We start from the raw sequence: 16935 nt of genomic DNA, 5'->3' as shown, positions 1-16935 counted from the left end.
CATGAGTTTACCACTCCCTTGGCACGAGCTTAGCCATAATGCTAATGTTTTACCACTCAGACACTGGCCCCATTTTCTCTTGCGCTGCTGCTTCCCTTGCATCGTTGGCATCGGGAGTTAAAACTGCAGTTTGAGCCATTGGCTTGAATTGATAAGGCTCTGGCCCTGAGTCCACAGACTATTCACCCTCCTCCACTTCAGTTGAAGGTGGGGGAGAAAAGTCCTCTACTTCAAATGACCGCTCTGTTGCAAAGCTATTGGCGTCACTCTACATCTTTGCGAGATCTGACAGCTGTCAATCAATCCGTCACTGCGGGTCTCAAGTGCACGCCTCCCACTCAGCCGCACCCTCGGTTCATCACCTCTGTCTCCGCTGGGCTCTGCCCACTTTTCCAGCATTTTTCAAATATTGCCAGTAGGTGGAGTTAGGCTCTGACCAGGGGTTGAGTTACACTTTAATGCATGATTGTGTCATGACTTTACTTGAGGGGGCACACAACTCATGACCTATATATACACCCCCGCCCTATATATACAGCTGTGATCCACAAAACGCCATTTTATGCACGCTCTTCCCCTGTGTTATGCAAGTAGGGAAGCTTAGTGAGATACCCCGCTCTGTTCTCAGAAAACCGGGGTTACATGAGTAACCTAATATTATCTTTTAATCAATCTCTCTGTATCTCACTATGGGAATAAATATAGCCAACTCCCGCAATGCATGCTTTCCGAAGCCACTGAACAGACCCGACAAGAAAGAAAGATAACTTTTCAATTCTCCAAAGAGCCATCATTAAGAACTGCATGAGCCATTGAAGGCGCAGTGGTATTCCAGATGGTATAATCTGCTAAATGTATGCGGGGAAGCTCAGCATGCACTGCACAAATATCTCCCACTGAAAACCCTTTAACCCTCTGGGGTCTGAGGTGTTCTCTGGGCCCTAGAGATGTTCTGACATGCCCTGTCATTTGTGCTTATTTCTGTTACTTGTAACATGTTCATGGTTAAAGTCTGAATACACTGTATTCAGCACAAACTCTGCTACAATAATATGCACACAGATACCATGATGAGATTCATCCACGACCATCACCTCATGTTGCAGCATGATAATGCACGGCCCCATGTTGCAAGGATCTATACACAATTCCTGGAAGCTAAAATCATCCCAGTTGGCCAGCATACTCACCGGACATGTCACCCATTGAGCATGTTTGGGGTACTCTGGATTGGTGTATACGACAGCGTGTTCCAGGTCCTGACAATATCCAGCAACTTCACACTGCCATTGAAGAGGAGTGGACCAACATTCCATAGGCCACAATCAACAACCTGATCAACTCTATGCGAAGGAGTTGTGTTGCATTGCGTAAGGCAAATGGTGGTCACTCCAGATACTGACTGGTTTTCGGACCCTCCCAATACAGTAAAACAGCACATTTTAGAGTGGCCTTTTATTGTGGCCAGCATAAGGCACACCTGTGCAATAATCATGCTGTCTAATCAACATCTTGATATGCCACACCTGTGAGGTGGTTGGATTATCTCAGCAAAGGAGAAGTGCTCACTAACACAGATGTAGACAGATTTGTGAACAATATTTGAGAGAAATAGGCTTTTTGTGTACATAGGAAAAGTCTTAGATCTTTGAGTTCAGCTCATGAAAAAATGGGAGCAAAAACAAAAGTGTTGAGTTTATAATTTTGTTCAGTATAGTGTAACGAGATAGCTCAATGAGGTAATATTAATAATAACTCATAACTTGTTATGATTAATTATGAATATTTGGGTTAGTTAATTGGGTTAACTTGATATAGCTAAATTAATATTACAATCAATTAATCAGTTTGTCCAACATTTATTCTAAGAAAAGGGTATCTTTCATGGCCACAGAAAAATAATTATTTCTTAGCATGTACAGCGCTTAGAGCATGTAACAGGATCAAGATCTTAAAATAAACTTTGTTGCAAGCAGAGGATCAGAACCAAATACATATTGTGCTCAAGTTTTATTAAGAAAATCACCAACACATAACTAACATACAAACAATTACACATATAGTACATGGTAAATGACAGAATGAAACCGGAAATTAAATTAAGCTACGGAAAAGATTCATTGAAGATGAAAAAAACCATCAGCTTATCATTTTCAAAGCCTCTCATTAACCCGGCGCGATAGTCTAACTTTTTTTCTTATCAGTGCAAAAGAGACAAACTCAAAATACTCTGTTGATTTTGATCTTACATATAAGCGTTATACATCATTATATCCTGTTAAGTGTCTTTTTTTGTGTATACTCACAATAAAAACAGTGTTGTGCTTTTTGTCAAATAAAGAAAAATAAACATGATGCGAGTTTTGCCTTCTCTCTGTCAGTGAAGTCCATTCTGAAACGCGTCCGAAAATTAACTGTAACTCCGCGAATACTTGTCATACAGGCACGAGAGATTTTTCTTTATTTTCTTTATGAAGCTTGAACTCACTTTTTTTAGATGAAGTAATTTATGTAAAAAAACAAATATTCTCAGTTTATGTAATATGTATGAAAAAAGAGATATGTCAGTCTTTTTCTTTTCAGCTCATTATACCTGATTAAGTGTTAATGTGACGCCCACGGAGAGCGCGCGCTATTCAAACGCAAATGTTCTGAGGCAAGCCATGCAAACATGCCAACGCCCACATCAGCTGAATAAAACACATCAAGTTTAATAAGAATCTTGTACTTTACCTTTTCTTGCTACGCTGTGAGTCATAATACTATCTAATAATCCTGGAAAATGTACCAGAGGTACTAGTAGTTTCATTTCGAGGAGCAACGGATCCAGCTGATGTAGTAAGTTATTTATTCTTAAGTGCTTTGTACTAATCGCGATATTGAATAGTGTCTGTAAACCGTAAACAGCGCGTGCTGTTGTTTACTACCCTTATACAGAGCGTGTCTGTGCCATTCATTCACTCTCGCACCTACATTAGTAAACATGTTATTTTTACATGAACACATCCAAACTATATTGCTATAGCCTACTGAGATGAGTAAAAATAGACTGAAATATGTTGAAATAATATGTCTCCATAAGTAACAAATTGCAAATTAACATTCATATGCTAATACATCATAATCACAATATGTTACAGACTAAATGTGAATGTTTAGACAAGATTTCGTTGATTAGTTTTGGATAGATTATAAAGTTTTTAGGCTACTGTAAAAAAAGGCTACTGCCACATTAAATGTATATACTTGCATGGCATTTGCAGCGGACACATTTCTTGAAGATCTTGGAAAAGGATGTTTATATTTTCTTTGAGTGTCAAACATTGAAAATGCAATTGTTTTCTTCTCTGTTGGATGAAGAAGATATGATGAACTTGCATGGGTAGTTCGACTCTGTTCTGGATGAAGGTTTTCTCTCTCTCTCCATGAACACATGGCTGAGCACATGCAGATTGTGACCTGCCGGCCCTGGGCCGGAGAGGCCACACAGGGAACCAAGGAGTGAGGAGGTCGGAAGAGTTGGTTGCCCATTTAGTGATGGTAAAGTTGCACTTGTCTTCTGAGTTGTTGAAGAAAATACAGTCTGACTCTGTTGGGAGAGTGAAGGCATAGCAGGCTGTGGACACAGGGCCCCTGTGGGGGGTCCCCACAGACATCAACCCAAAGAAGCAGTAGTGAAGGCCAGAGGAAGAGAGGACTAAGAGAGGGAAGGGGTTGTGGAGGTGCAATTTAACCCTCTGGGGACTAAGGCCTTTTTTGGTCCGTTTTCTCTATTTTTACATTTAGGTTTATAAACTATATGTAATGGAGATGGAACACTATGTGTTTGGTATCTATGGATTCAGAAGACCCTAAGCTAACATAAGCACCCATGTAATATGTTTATAAAGGAAGTATGAGTGAAAATGTACAATAAACTAGAGTATTTTCAAAAAGGGAAATTCGATTTTTGGCATTTATCTCTGAAAATCACACATCAAACAACAATAGTGAACAGTTTTTGAACAAAAATATATTTGTCAAAGCCTTTGCTTAACAGACATGTGTAATTGTTAAATAAAATGTGTAAAGAACAATGAAAAATTAAACTTTACAGGGCTCGCAAAATTTCAAAATCGCTGGTAGCCCTTCGGGCAGGCACCCTTCAAATTTTGGTAGCCCGATATTAATTTTATTAGCCCAACTAAATAGACAAATTTTAATGTAGATAATTGGTTGCGACTCAAAACATCAATCAAAACCTTTTTCACAACACAAATATCAAGTGCGCAGCCCCGTTGTTTTAAAGTCAGACAACGCTAAAAGTGTTAATTTTCTGATGGAATAATTCACATACGGAAGTGTAGCAATAAAGAATAATAATAACAATACCAGACTTTTTTGAGGCAAGTAAATGGTGCTCTAATTATTTTATGGTGTTTATAGCAGAATATATATTTGACATTTATTTTATTGAGGAGGAATAACCCCTTGAGATGGACCATCTCGTTTTCGAGGGGGTCCTCAAAGCTAGATACACAAACTGACCTTACAACAGCTGTCAAATAAGACATAACAAAAAACAAAACAAAAAAACAAATACACAATAAGAAAAAAAAAAACATACTTTACAATACTTTACAATAATGGTAAGTACAGAAATATATAACTAAAACCAATACAAACAAGACATTCACTCATCCAAGACTCTCTAAAGGTGACGCACTCCTCCTTAAACAAAGTAAACACATGTAATATGTACCTAAACACACATCTAGACACAAATAAACTCATATACAAACAAAAATGTATGTGCCATGCCGAAATAGGTTACAATGACACCAGTAAAAATAAAAAAATAAAAATAAAAAAGATAAATAAATAAAAAAAATAAAAATAAAAGTCCAAAGCAATTACATATATTCAGTAGATGTTGAGCTAGGTGATTCTTAAATTTTGCAAATGAAGTTAAAGAACGAATTGAAATTGGAAGGTTATTCCATTCGTACGGTGCTTTATATTGAAATGCATATCTTCCTATTTCTTTCTTAATCTGAGGAATGAAAAAATAAGTTTGGTTATTATGACGCAAGTTATAAGATGACCTATACGGAATTAAATACTGTTTTAAATAAGCAGGGTAATCCATATAAATACATTTAAAAATAAATTGTAACCAATGAAAACGCCTTCTATCTGGTGGGGTCAGCCAGGACAGTTGATGATACATTTCACAATGGTGTGTTCTGTAGGGGCAGCGAAATATAAATCTACACAGTCTATTGTAAACTATATTAAGAGACTGAAGGCAGGAAGCAGTAGTATTTTGGTACACAATGTCAGCATAATCCAAAATTGGCAATAGAAGTTGAGAAACAATTATTTTTCTGACAGGATAGTTAAAACAGTTAATTGATTGGTATAAAATTCTAAGAGAACAGTTGAGCTTATTAGTTATAGTATGCACCTGAGTGCTGAAAGAAAGATCAGAATCAAGCCAAAGGCCAAGATACTTAACCTGGCTAGTAGGTTTTATAGGAGTTTGATCCATAGATATAATATTTAGTGAATTTTCTAAAGAAGGATTCTGTTTCGATTTAAAAAGCATTGAGAATGATTTTGATTTGTTGAGTAGAAGCTTATTGAACAATAGCCACCGCTGAACTGAATCAAAACCATTTTGTAATGTAATACTGATGTCACAAATATTAGGTTTAGAACAATAAATGACTGTGTCATCAGCATAAAGTTGAATATTGCAACCAGTGCAGCTACGCGGAAGATCATTGATAAATATCGAAAATAATAAAGGCCCAAGAGAGGAGCCTTGAGGAATTCCTCTATCAATGCCTGTGGAATGAGACATACTGCCCCCAAAGGACACACACTGGCGACGATTATGTAAATAAGAATTAAACCAAAGCAAAGAAGAGGGGGACAGACCAACAGAGTACAATTTATCTAAAAGTAAGTAATGATCAACTAAGTCAAAAGCTTTAGTAAGATCTAAAAATAATGCACCTGTACACATACGATTATCGAAACTCAAAAACACATCATTAGTAAATTTAAGAAGGGCTGTAGTGGTAGAAAAATGTTTTCTGAATCCAGACTGGCATTGAGATAATAGATTATTATCAGCTAAATAATTCGATAATTGGCTAAAGATTATTTTCTCGAAAACTTTTACAACAGTGTTGATGATTGAAATGGGTCTGTAGTTATTAATATTATCAGAACTGCCACCTTTATGAAATGGGATAACTTTGGCACATTTCCAAGCTAAAGGAATTATACAAGAAGAGAATGAAAGATTAAAAAGTGAGGCCAATGGTGCTGCAAGTACATGAGAGCCAATTTTAATAAACTTATTCTCAATGCCATCTAATCCAGCACCACTGAAAGAAGATAATTCACTTATGGCCCTTTGCACATCAGTTGGGCTGACCTCTGTAAATGAAAATGAACTGCATGTGTGAAGACAAGGAGCCAAATCTGGTTTAAAAGTATAGGACTGTACTTGTGGTGCTGAAGAAAAATGTAAACTAAAAGCCTTTGCAATGGTAGCTGGATCATCTATCCTTTCATTATTCAGATTCAAATTGGTTGTAGTCCGCCCTGATTTCCCAAGTACCTTATTAACCTGTTTCCAGAATCGTTGTGGGTTTTTGAAATCATTCGTTAGACAATTTCTGAAATAGTTGGATTTGGAGTTTCTTGTTTGCATAGTACAAATGTTTCTTAATCGTTTATATTCTTCCCAGTCAGCAGTGTATTTTGTACGTCGAAACTTATACCAAGCCCTATCCCTCTGTTTAAAGAGATTAATAAGGTCAACATTTACCCACGGCAAGTGACTGCCTTTAACTTTGACAATAGTCCAAGGAGCATGCTTATTTATAACATTCAAGAGCTCAGTGTATAGAAAATTCCATGCATCATCAATAAATGGAATTAGATTGAGCCTATACCAGTTAATTTGTAGCAAATCATTAATAAATTGGTCACTATTAAAGAATTTGCTTTATCTTAATAAATTTAGGAGGAAGACGTGGCTTCAAAATTTTCCAAATACAATAGATCATGTGATGATCACTAAAGCAGTCTGGTAAAACCCCAGATTTAATTATTCGTTCAGGGTGAGAAACTAAGGCCCAATCCAAAAGAGATTTATAGGTAGGAGTAATTCTTGTGGGTTCAGTTATAAGTTGTGTCAAATTTAAGCTATTAATCGTATTTCTTTCAGTAAGTGTAGAAGAATGAAGCCAATCAATGTTAAAGTCACCCATAAGTATCAATTCTTTATTAGAAACTAGGGAAGATACAGTAGAAATAATATTATTAATTGATACCAATTTCAGAGAGGTCGGCGGTCTATAAATATTTCCAATAATTATTTGCTTATTTTCATGCAGAGTAATTTTGATGAACAGACCTTCAAAAAGTACTGGAATCTCAATAGGAACCATAAGTTGAGAATTTAAATTAGATAATACATAAGTGGCTACTCCACCTCCCCTTGTACCTCTGTCTGATCTAAATCATTTATAGTTGTCTATACTAATATCATTGTCAGAGATATTGCTGGTAAGCCAGGTTTCGGATAATGTAATAATACTTGGATTATTATAGGCTAACCACGCTCGTAATTGATCCATTTTAGGGAGTAGACTTCTAATGTTTAGGTGTATAATATGAAGACCTTTACCAATACCGATAGATAAATTAAAATACAGTGAAAACTAGTGAGAAGATCATGTAAGTACATATTGAAAAATAGAAACTGAGGGGGATGAACACCATGGGAGTCAGCACACACACAACCACATATACATTCTACAAAAACAAATAACCAAACAAACAAAAACATTAATAAATTTACTAAATGAAAAAAGAAAAAGAGAGAATTTTTTTTTTTTCCAAATCTCAGTCAACAAGTGATGCAATCCAGAAAATGGTAAATACAATAACCACTCCAATTATCGAAGCACCACCATTTACGGTAAATAAAGATTCAAAAATTGAATACAGAAGAAGAGAGTTGCAAAGAACAAAATAAAAGAGAAGTGCAAATCAGGACAGACCCGAACTATGGAGACTTCCTCAAAACATCCCGAATAAGCACCTCCGATCCGTCTGGAGAGTTGCAGAGGTGGGCTACTCCACCGATGTGTATCCTGAGGGTAGCTGGATACAACAACGCGTAGCGGATCCCCATCTCGCGTAGTTTCTTTTTAACCGGGTCAAACAGGCGGCGTTTCTGCGTCAAGCCATGGCTGAAGTCTGGATAAATAAAGAGTCTAGAGCCTAGATACCTCAGCTCCTTTTTCTCCCGAGCAAGGCTAAGAATCTTAAGTTTGTCTCGAAAGTTGATGAACTTTACCAGAATGGTTCTTGAACCTGGATTGGAATTCGGTTTGGAAGAGGCTCCAGAAATACGATGAGCGCGTTCGATCGCCGGTGGAGTGGGAAAGCTGGCTTCGCCGAAGAGAATAGTGATTAGACGTTCAATAAAGCCGATTGTATCAGTACCTTCAGCTCGCTCAGGAACGTGAATGAAGCGAAGATTTAGGGCTCTGCTCCGATTTTCGGCGTCCTCAGCTTTCTGGAGCAGTAATGCATTTTGCTTCTCCAGCGACTCAACGCGTTGCTCTAGATCAGTTATGTTGTCCTGGTTTGAACTTACTCTAAATTCGAGCTCTCCTACTTGATCCCCGAGAGATTTAAGGGAAGACTGCAGTGCATTTGCAGCTATTTGCAGGTTGTCCAGTTTCGGGTCAAAATATGTAAACATCTCTTGCTTAAGTTGTTGGAGAGCTTTCAGAATAAATGTATTGGTCGCATTTTGTTCCATGACGGATCACAGGTGAGATAATCAAATGAACAAACAGTGTCCGTCTAACAGGTCTCAAAAGGAGGTTTTATACCTCTAATAACTCTAGTAACTCTCAGAGCTTAACGTAGAGTAGATATACATGAAGATTAATTAATTAGCGCATTTAGCAGACTGAGACTTGAAGAGCTTCACTCAGGCACTGCTGCTGTGTCGGCCATCTTGAATCATTGTCTCCTCTCCTCTCTACATTGGTCAAGTCACCTTTATTTATGTAGCCCTTTTTACCATACAGATTTGTTTGATTCAAAGCAGCTTTACAGTGATTGTGTGTTAGCACATGGATTCAAACATTCTGACACACAAAGTAAAGCATTCATGTGAAAGTGGAGCTTTAATTTTTATTGTGCATAGGCGTAATTTATGTACTGGAAGCCATGTCATGTCCCCACCACTTTTTCTCAGGGTCGATATTGTCCCCCACCACTTCATCTCCAGATAACTAGCAGAGCATTCATTTAGTTTGTTATTAAATAAGAGATCTAGCGCTAAAATGTGTTGTTTTTTAAATCAAGCTGAGCGTTCGTTGCCGCGGTGATCAGTGTCATGGATACAGTTGTTCTCTTGTGGCTCGCGCAGTCTTCACTCGGACGCTCGCTTCAATCCATCACCGTTGTGGAGACTCTATTCGTTCTGGTGAAATCACAAAACAAAATGCACACAAACGTGTCGCTGATTAATATATACTGTAACCAAGGATGAACATATTCGATTTTGATGAGGAAAAAAAAATCTATACGTGTGCAGATTAGAACCCAGAACCTCTAACACGCTTGGCAAGAGTTTTAACCACAAGACCATTAAGGTACACAAGGATTGTCACTGATCTATGGATTTATTCATGTGAAAACACACACACACTCATTAAAAGACTAATTAAAACCAATGTAACGTTACTTTTGAAATTGATTTCTAGACATAATGTTATTTTTTTCCTAAACTTGTTATTGTACATACATCTGATTTTGCATTGTATTAGCAACATCCACACACACACACACACACACACTTTTTAAAACAAACTTACGCCACTGATCATGCGTTTCTCTTAAAACAGGCACGGAGATTCATGAGAAATTGCGCTGCACATAAATCAGCATGATCAAAAACTTGCGGTCATATTTTTTCTTAAAATAACTAATCAATAATGTGAATAAAGGGAGCAATTTGATTAAACTATTTCAGGTAGCCCGTCGGGCAGGCCGGTTATGCATTTTGGTAGCCCGACTGAAAAACACAATAGCCCCGGGACGTCGGGATAATGATTTTGCGAGCCCTGCTTTATTTACAAATAGTCCCAGGCGTTTTTCTTAGGAATGCTTAGAATTTTCTAAGCAATGCTTTCTCCTCGTCACTCTCCAGTAATTGCTTGTTCCACCGTAAATCGTTTACTGTTTGCCATAATAAAAGTGCTAAAACAATAAATAATGCTATAATTGTATGTGTATATATATATATATATATATATATATATATATATATATATATTATAATTGTTCTGTCTCTCTCTCATATCTCTGTGCGCTCTCGCTCTGTAAAGCCTTATTTATACTCAACGCGTCCGTTCGCTTTCTGTCGTCTCTGCCACTCAACGCTGTTTGCGTCATAGTAGATATTACCACCCCTTGCAAGTCTACAGAGTCCTCCGATTTGCTAGAATACGTCATGGTAACCTTCCTCTGATTGGGTAAGAAAAATATTCCCCCATCGGCAATTTTTCCATTGGTTGTTGCTCGTGAATCTGCCAAACAACATTGATTTCATTGGCCTTTGACGTAGTGGTATTGCGCAACAAGGAAGTGTGTATACAATACAAAAAAGACTGCACCTCTCTATCATTAATAGTTTTTAAGATAATTACACATTTGTAAAAGTATGCCATTTTGGGCGGTACCGCCAAATCCGTCCCCAGAGGGTTAAAGGGATAGTTCACCCAAAAATGAAAATTCTGTCAGTAATTACTCACCCTCATGTTGTTCCAACCCTGTAAGACCTTTATTCATCTTCGGAACACAAATTAGGATATTTTTGATGAAATCTGGGAGCTGGATCACTCCATAGGCTTCTAAGGGATTGAAACTTGTTCCCCGAAAAGTTATTAAAAACATTGTTAAAATAGTCCAAATGACTACAGTGGCTCAATCTTAAGTTTATCAAACGTTGAGAATACTTTTTGTGCGCAAAAATGCCCAGTGACATTCCATATGTTGTACTGCCCGGTCATCCGCCCAGTTCATATGTGTATTCTCCATGTTCTTCGGGTAGGTTTTGGCTTCCACAGCGTCCCTTCCTTCCATGTACAGGGAACACTTTCCCAGTGCTCCTGTAGGAACAGCAGTGGCTTCCCTGGCCTAAGCCCTGTCCTTCCCCACCTTAACCCTCTGGGGTCTGAGGTGTTTTCTGGGTCCTGGAGGTATTCTGACATGCTCTGACATTTGTGCCTTTTTCAGTTATTTATAAACATGTTAATGGCAAAGGTGTAAATTCACGCTATATAGCACAAACGGGGCTACTGTAATATGTGAGCAACATGTATGTACATGTTTGTATTTTTAAGATAATAATGTTTATGCGTGGTTTGTGTAAAAACAAAAAACAAATGTCACTGAAATAAGGTCATAAAACCCATAGTGATTATTTCTTCACAAGACTTTTGAAAGTTGTGTCACGTAGCCTAGAATATTTGCTCCAAAACTATGTGAAAATCATCCCGCATACTCATTTAGATAAGACAATATATTCATTTAAAATTTGTATGACGTGTTTTGTGTGAAAAAGCTTTATGCAAGGAGGCGTCAATCTCTCATTAATATGAATGCATTTTACACCTGAGAAAGACAAAGACCCTCCCCTAATGGCCCTATCAGGTGCTATCAGGCCCGATCATTATGAGGAGCCTTGCACAAAGAATGAAGAGAAATTATAAAAAGAATGGCGTTAGATTGTCTGGATTTATTTACAACACAACATAATCCAAAGATACACAACAAAGGACAAAAAGCACATTAGTAAACACAATGATCTAAAGACAAAGACTTAAACAGTCACACACCTTTGTGCAATTCCTGAAACATAGTGGCCTACTTACCTGTCATGTCCAAGGTGTTTGACTTTTCATTTTACCATGTTCATGTACTGAGACTCATGTGAATGTTGAAGTCAGCAGGACTCATCCAGTGGCATCTGGTCCCTTTCTAAAAAAAATAAAAAAATAAACACCTGTAAACATGTTGATATCAAGACAAACTATAGGGCTGCAAGATTCTGGGAATACATTTTAGATTTTTCACACACACACACACACACACACACACACACACACACACACACACACACACACACACACACATACATACATACATACATATATATATATATATATATATATATATATATATATATATATATATACACACACACTGCCGTTCAAAAGTTTGGGGTCGGTATGATTTTTAATGTTTTTAAAAGAAGTCACTTATGCTCACAAAGGCTGCATTTATTTGATAAAAAAATACAAAACAAACCCACTAATATTGTGAAATAATATTTCAATGTAAATCAGCTGTTTTCTATGTAAATATATAGTAAAGTGTAATTTATTCCTGTGATCAAAGCTGAATTTTCAGCATCATTACTCCAGTCTTCAGTGTCACATGATCCTTCAGAAATCAGTATAATATGATGATTTGATGCTCAAGAAACATTTTCATTATCATCAATGTTGAAAACAGTTATTTACATTTTTATTTCAGGATTCTTTGATGAATAGAAAGTTCAAAAGAACAGCATTTATCTGAAAAATAATCTTTTGTAACATTAAACACTACCGTTCAAAACTTTGGGGTCAGTAAAAAATTTTATTATATTTTTTGGGGGAAATAAATAAAATAAATCAATACTTTTATTCATCAAGGAGGAATTAAATTGATAAAAAGTGACAGTAAAGACATTTATAATGATACAAAAGATTATATTTCAAATAAATGCTGTTGTTTTTAACTTTATGTTCATCAAAGAATTCTAAAAAAAGGTACACGACTATTTTCAACATTGATAATAATCATAAATGTTTCTTGAGCATTTATGATTATCTTATTATACTGATTTCTGAAGGATCATGTGACACTGAAGACTGGAGTAATGATGCTGAAAATTCAGCTTTGATCACAGGAATAAACTACGCTTTTTACTATATATATTCACATAGAAAACAGTTGTTTTACATTGAAATAATATGTCACAATATTACTGGGTTTGTTTTGTATTTTTAATAAAATAAATACAGCCTTGGTGAGCATAAGTGACTTCTTTTAAAAACATTAAAAATCTTACCGGCCCCAAACTTTTGAACGGCAGTGTATATATGTATATGTATTTTGTAAATATATATACGAATACCTAGTTTGTTGTGCCTTGTATATAGGCATGTGTAGGGCTGCATAAAATAAAAGCAATAGCCTAGATAGCAGGCAGCCTATAAAATGAATCGTTATCGTTAAATACGTTTATACGTTAAAATAAATTTTAACCCTATCGTTAAAAATGATCACTTCAGTAACACTACACTAGACAAACATATATTGTTCATCATATGTTACTTCAAATATTTCTTTTCGTTATGAAATGAGATGAGTTTGGCGTGAAGCCTAATGTTTGGCGTGTTTTGCTTTTCAAACACACAGCGTGACTCAGACCCAAACTCAGCGCGTGCAGCGATCGAGCCGCTACAAACTATGAAACATTATTGTTACATTATACTACGTTTGAGCAGATATCCACAAACACAGTATTTAACAGTAAACACAGGTCTAAACATTAAAATATTCACCATATTAGAATAAACACTCATACTAGCATACTTGTATCTCATTTCATAACATTTTAGGCTGGCACCAGTTTAGTAGCTGCAATGTAAAGTTTATGCAACAATAAAACACTTACTATTATGTCTCTTACCTTAAAAATTGTTCTCATAATCAAAACGTCTTCTGAGGTAAATCCAAGGTAAATCCACAGCACAAACAGTCTTCCAAACTGATGAAAAGTAGAGAAATACTGGAGTCGCTGATTCTTTGTCTCGAGCTGATGAGGGCATTAACAGCTCTGCGTTCCTTCACGGGGATAATTTGAATGAGAACAGATCGCGCTTAGGGGTGTGGTCAAATTAAAGTTAATGAGCTCGGGCTGGAGAAACTGTACATGTTGTTGCTTTCATATGGATTTCTTAAACCGAGAATATTTGTTTTTGATATGATTTACTTAATTTAAAAAAGGAGACTTCAAGCTTTGTAAAGACATTACTTTCATGTTTGGGTGGCAAGTATTGGCTGAGTTACAGATCATTTTCTGTCGCGTTTCAGAATGAACTTCACATTGAGAGAGAAGACAGAATGTGCATCATGTTTTTTTTCTTTATTTTATGAAAAACAACTTTTTGTTTTTATTATTAGTGTACACAAAAAAAGAAGACATTTAACAGTTTTTAATGATGAACACTGTCTGTATGACAAAAATCGACTGAGTTATTTGAGTTTCTTTTGCACTGATAAGAAAAAAAGCGAGACTATCGCGCCGGCGCGATATTGGACTCCAGGGGGTTAATGGAGGGCGGTGAGTTTCCAAGTTTTAGTGCTTTTGCCTCCTTCCTCTCATTAGAAGCTGAAGTCGCCTGCAACCCAGTCACCTCCATTCATGCACTTCGCTGCCCTGAAACAAACAGCGACAAAAGAAACACAAGGGAAATCAAAAGAAACAAGGCAAGTGTATTTAACACAAACACAACTGAACAAAGTGATAAAAGGACAATAACAAAAACACCTAACGGCTCTCCATGCACAATGTGCCAAGGCACCCATCAACTTCACAAGTGCCCTGACCTCTTGAAAATGTCTCTAGAAAACAGAAAGAAAGATGTGAAAGACAAAAGACTTTGTTATGGCTGTCTAAAACAAGGACACAGTGCTAAGGACTGCAAACGCCGCCTCGTTTGTGAAACTTGCACAAAGCAACACCCAACATGTCTTCATGATGAAAATTTCAGGAACGGTCTGCAAAGAGAAACACGTGCGAGCACAAACAATTCATCTCTAGGTAACTCACCTGAAACAGCAACAGTTATGTCACTTAATGTTGCCAGATCTGAACACTCAGTCAGCACCTCAATGATAGTTCCAGTGTTGCTGTTAACTACCACTAATCCACTCAAGGAAAAACTGGTCTATGCGTTATTAGACACACAGAGCGACACTGTATTCATTGATCGGGATGTCACACATGAGCTGCAGGCAGATGTTTGTCCAGTAAAGCTGAAACTAACTACTATGATGGGTAGAAATGCAGTTGTAACCAGTGGAAAGGTGTCTGATCTCTTAGTGAGAGGTTATAACTCAGCCACAGTCATAAAGCTCCCCACTGCATACACAAAGGATTACATACCTGCTAACAGAGAACACATACCTACATGTGAAACCGCCAAACAGTGGAGTCACTTGCTATCGATTGTAGACGAGGTCCCTCCACTCCTCAGTTGTGAAGTAAGTCTCCTCATAGGTTATACTTGTCCTAGAGCTCTCGCACCCAAACAAGTAATCTTAGGCAAAGAAAATGAGCCCTATGCCATTCCAACTGATTTGGGATGGAGCATAGTTGGCAACTCGACACCATGCAACGAAACAGATTTGGCGAGCAGTCTCTGTCATCGAGTCACCGTTAAAGAAATCCCTCCCTCCACTCCAGCAGATGCAATACGTGCTTTGGAAAGAGATTTCAAAGAGACTGACGGGAATGAGAAGACTGTGTCGCAAGAGGATTTTGTATTCCTTCAGAAACTCGAGCATGGCATAACACAGACTGAAAGTGGACATTTTGAAATGCCATTACCATTTAAAGAGAGACCACAAATACCAGATAACAGACAACTCGCTGAAATCAGACTAAGCCAGCTCAAACGCAAATTCAGGAAAGATGAAAAATACAAAAAGGACTACATGAAATACATGAGCGACATCATCAAAGGAGGTGATGCCGAAGAGACTGATGAGAATGAACCGCCTGGAGAGACGTGGTACATACCACACCATGGCATCTATCATCCAAAGAAACCTGAGAGGTTGCGCATGGTCTTCGACTGCTCCGCAAAGCACAAAGGTACCTGTCTTAAAGAGCATTTACTGAACGGTCCTGACATGATCAACATCCTAACTGGTGTGCTTGTGCGCTTCAGACAGCACCAAGTAGCTCTCATGTGCGACATTGAAAAAATGTTTCACCAGTTCCAAGTCAAAGAAAATGATCGCAACTATTTGCGCTTCGTATGGTGGAAAGATGGAGACATGAACAGGCAACCACGAGCATACAGGATGACAGTACACCTCTTTGGCGCCGTTTCATCCCCCGGTTGTGCAAACTATGGACTCAAACATTTAGCCAAAGAGAACAGTTCTGCATATCCAGTTGGCTCACAGTTCATAGCAAGAGACTTCTATGTAGACCAGAGTTTCCGCTAGAAAAAAATGGTGTCGGTCAAAATGACCGGCAGATGTTTCGTTTTAAGGAGATTTTGATGATATGCCGGTCAAATATCGCCTCTTAATTAGTCAAGTAGAGGAAAACTGGAGGCAGGATATGTAACTTAAAAAATGACATAATAAGGTCGTACAGAATGCAACATGTTTGCAGTGGCGGCTGGTGATAATTATTTTTCGGGGGGCGGGGCGAAAATAAATTTCAGATAGCTGTTTGAGGTCTCTTACCCCCGTTGTTGTCCACAAAACTTCAGTGCCGACACTTTTCTTATGACAAGTGCGGGTGAAGCTCCGGGTGAAGCTCGTCCTCTGTCACTGGCTGCTGCCGGATTTGTAAATCGGGTTGGTCCGGTCCGAGATCCTTTATCCTTTTTTTTTTCTTCCAGCGAACGCCTTGTGAAAGGGTTTTTTTGTAAATCAATGACGGGTTAAATTTTGTTTAACTGCTGCAATTATCTCTACGAAAGTGATCAGCTGTAGCGACTGACCGAATCCTGTTTTCCTTTCACTACTGAACAAATATGAACACATATATGTTTA

This window comes from Siphateles boraxobius, unplaced genomic scaffold, assembly GCF_051911475.1.
Source record: "Siphateles boraxobius isolate OS27281-9 unplaced genomic scaffold, OSU_SipBor_1 19, whole genome shotgun sequence".
NCBI classification, from domain to species: Eukaryota; Metazoa; Chordata; class Actinopteri; order Cypriniformes; family Leuciscidae; genus Siphateles; species Siphateles boraxobius.
This window is presented reverse-complemented; position numbering follows the sequence as displayed.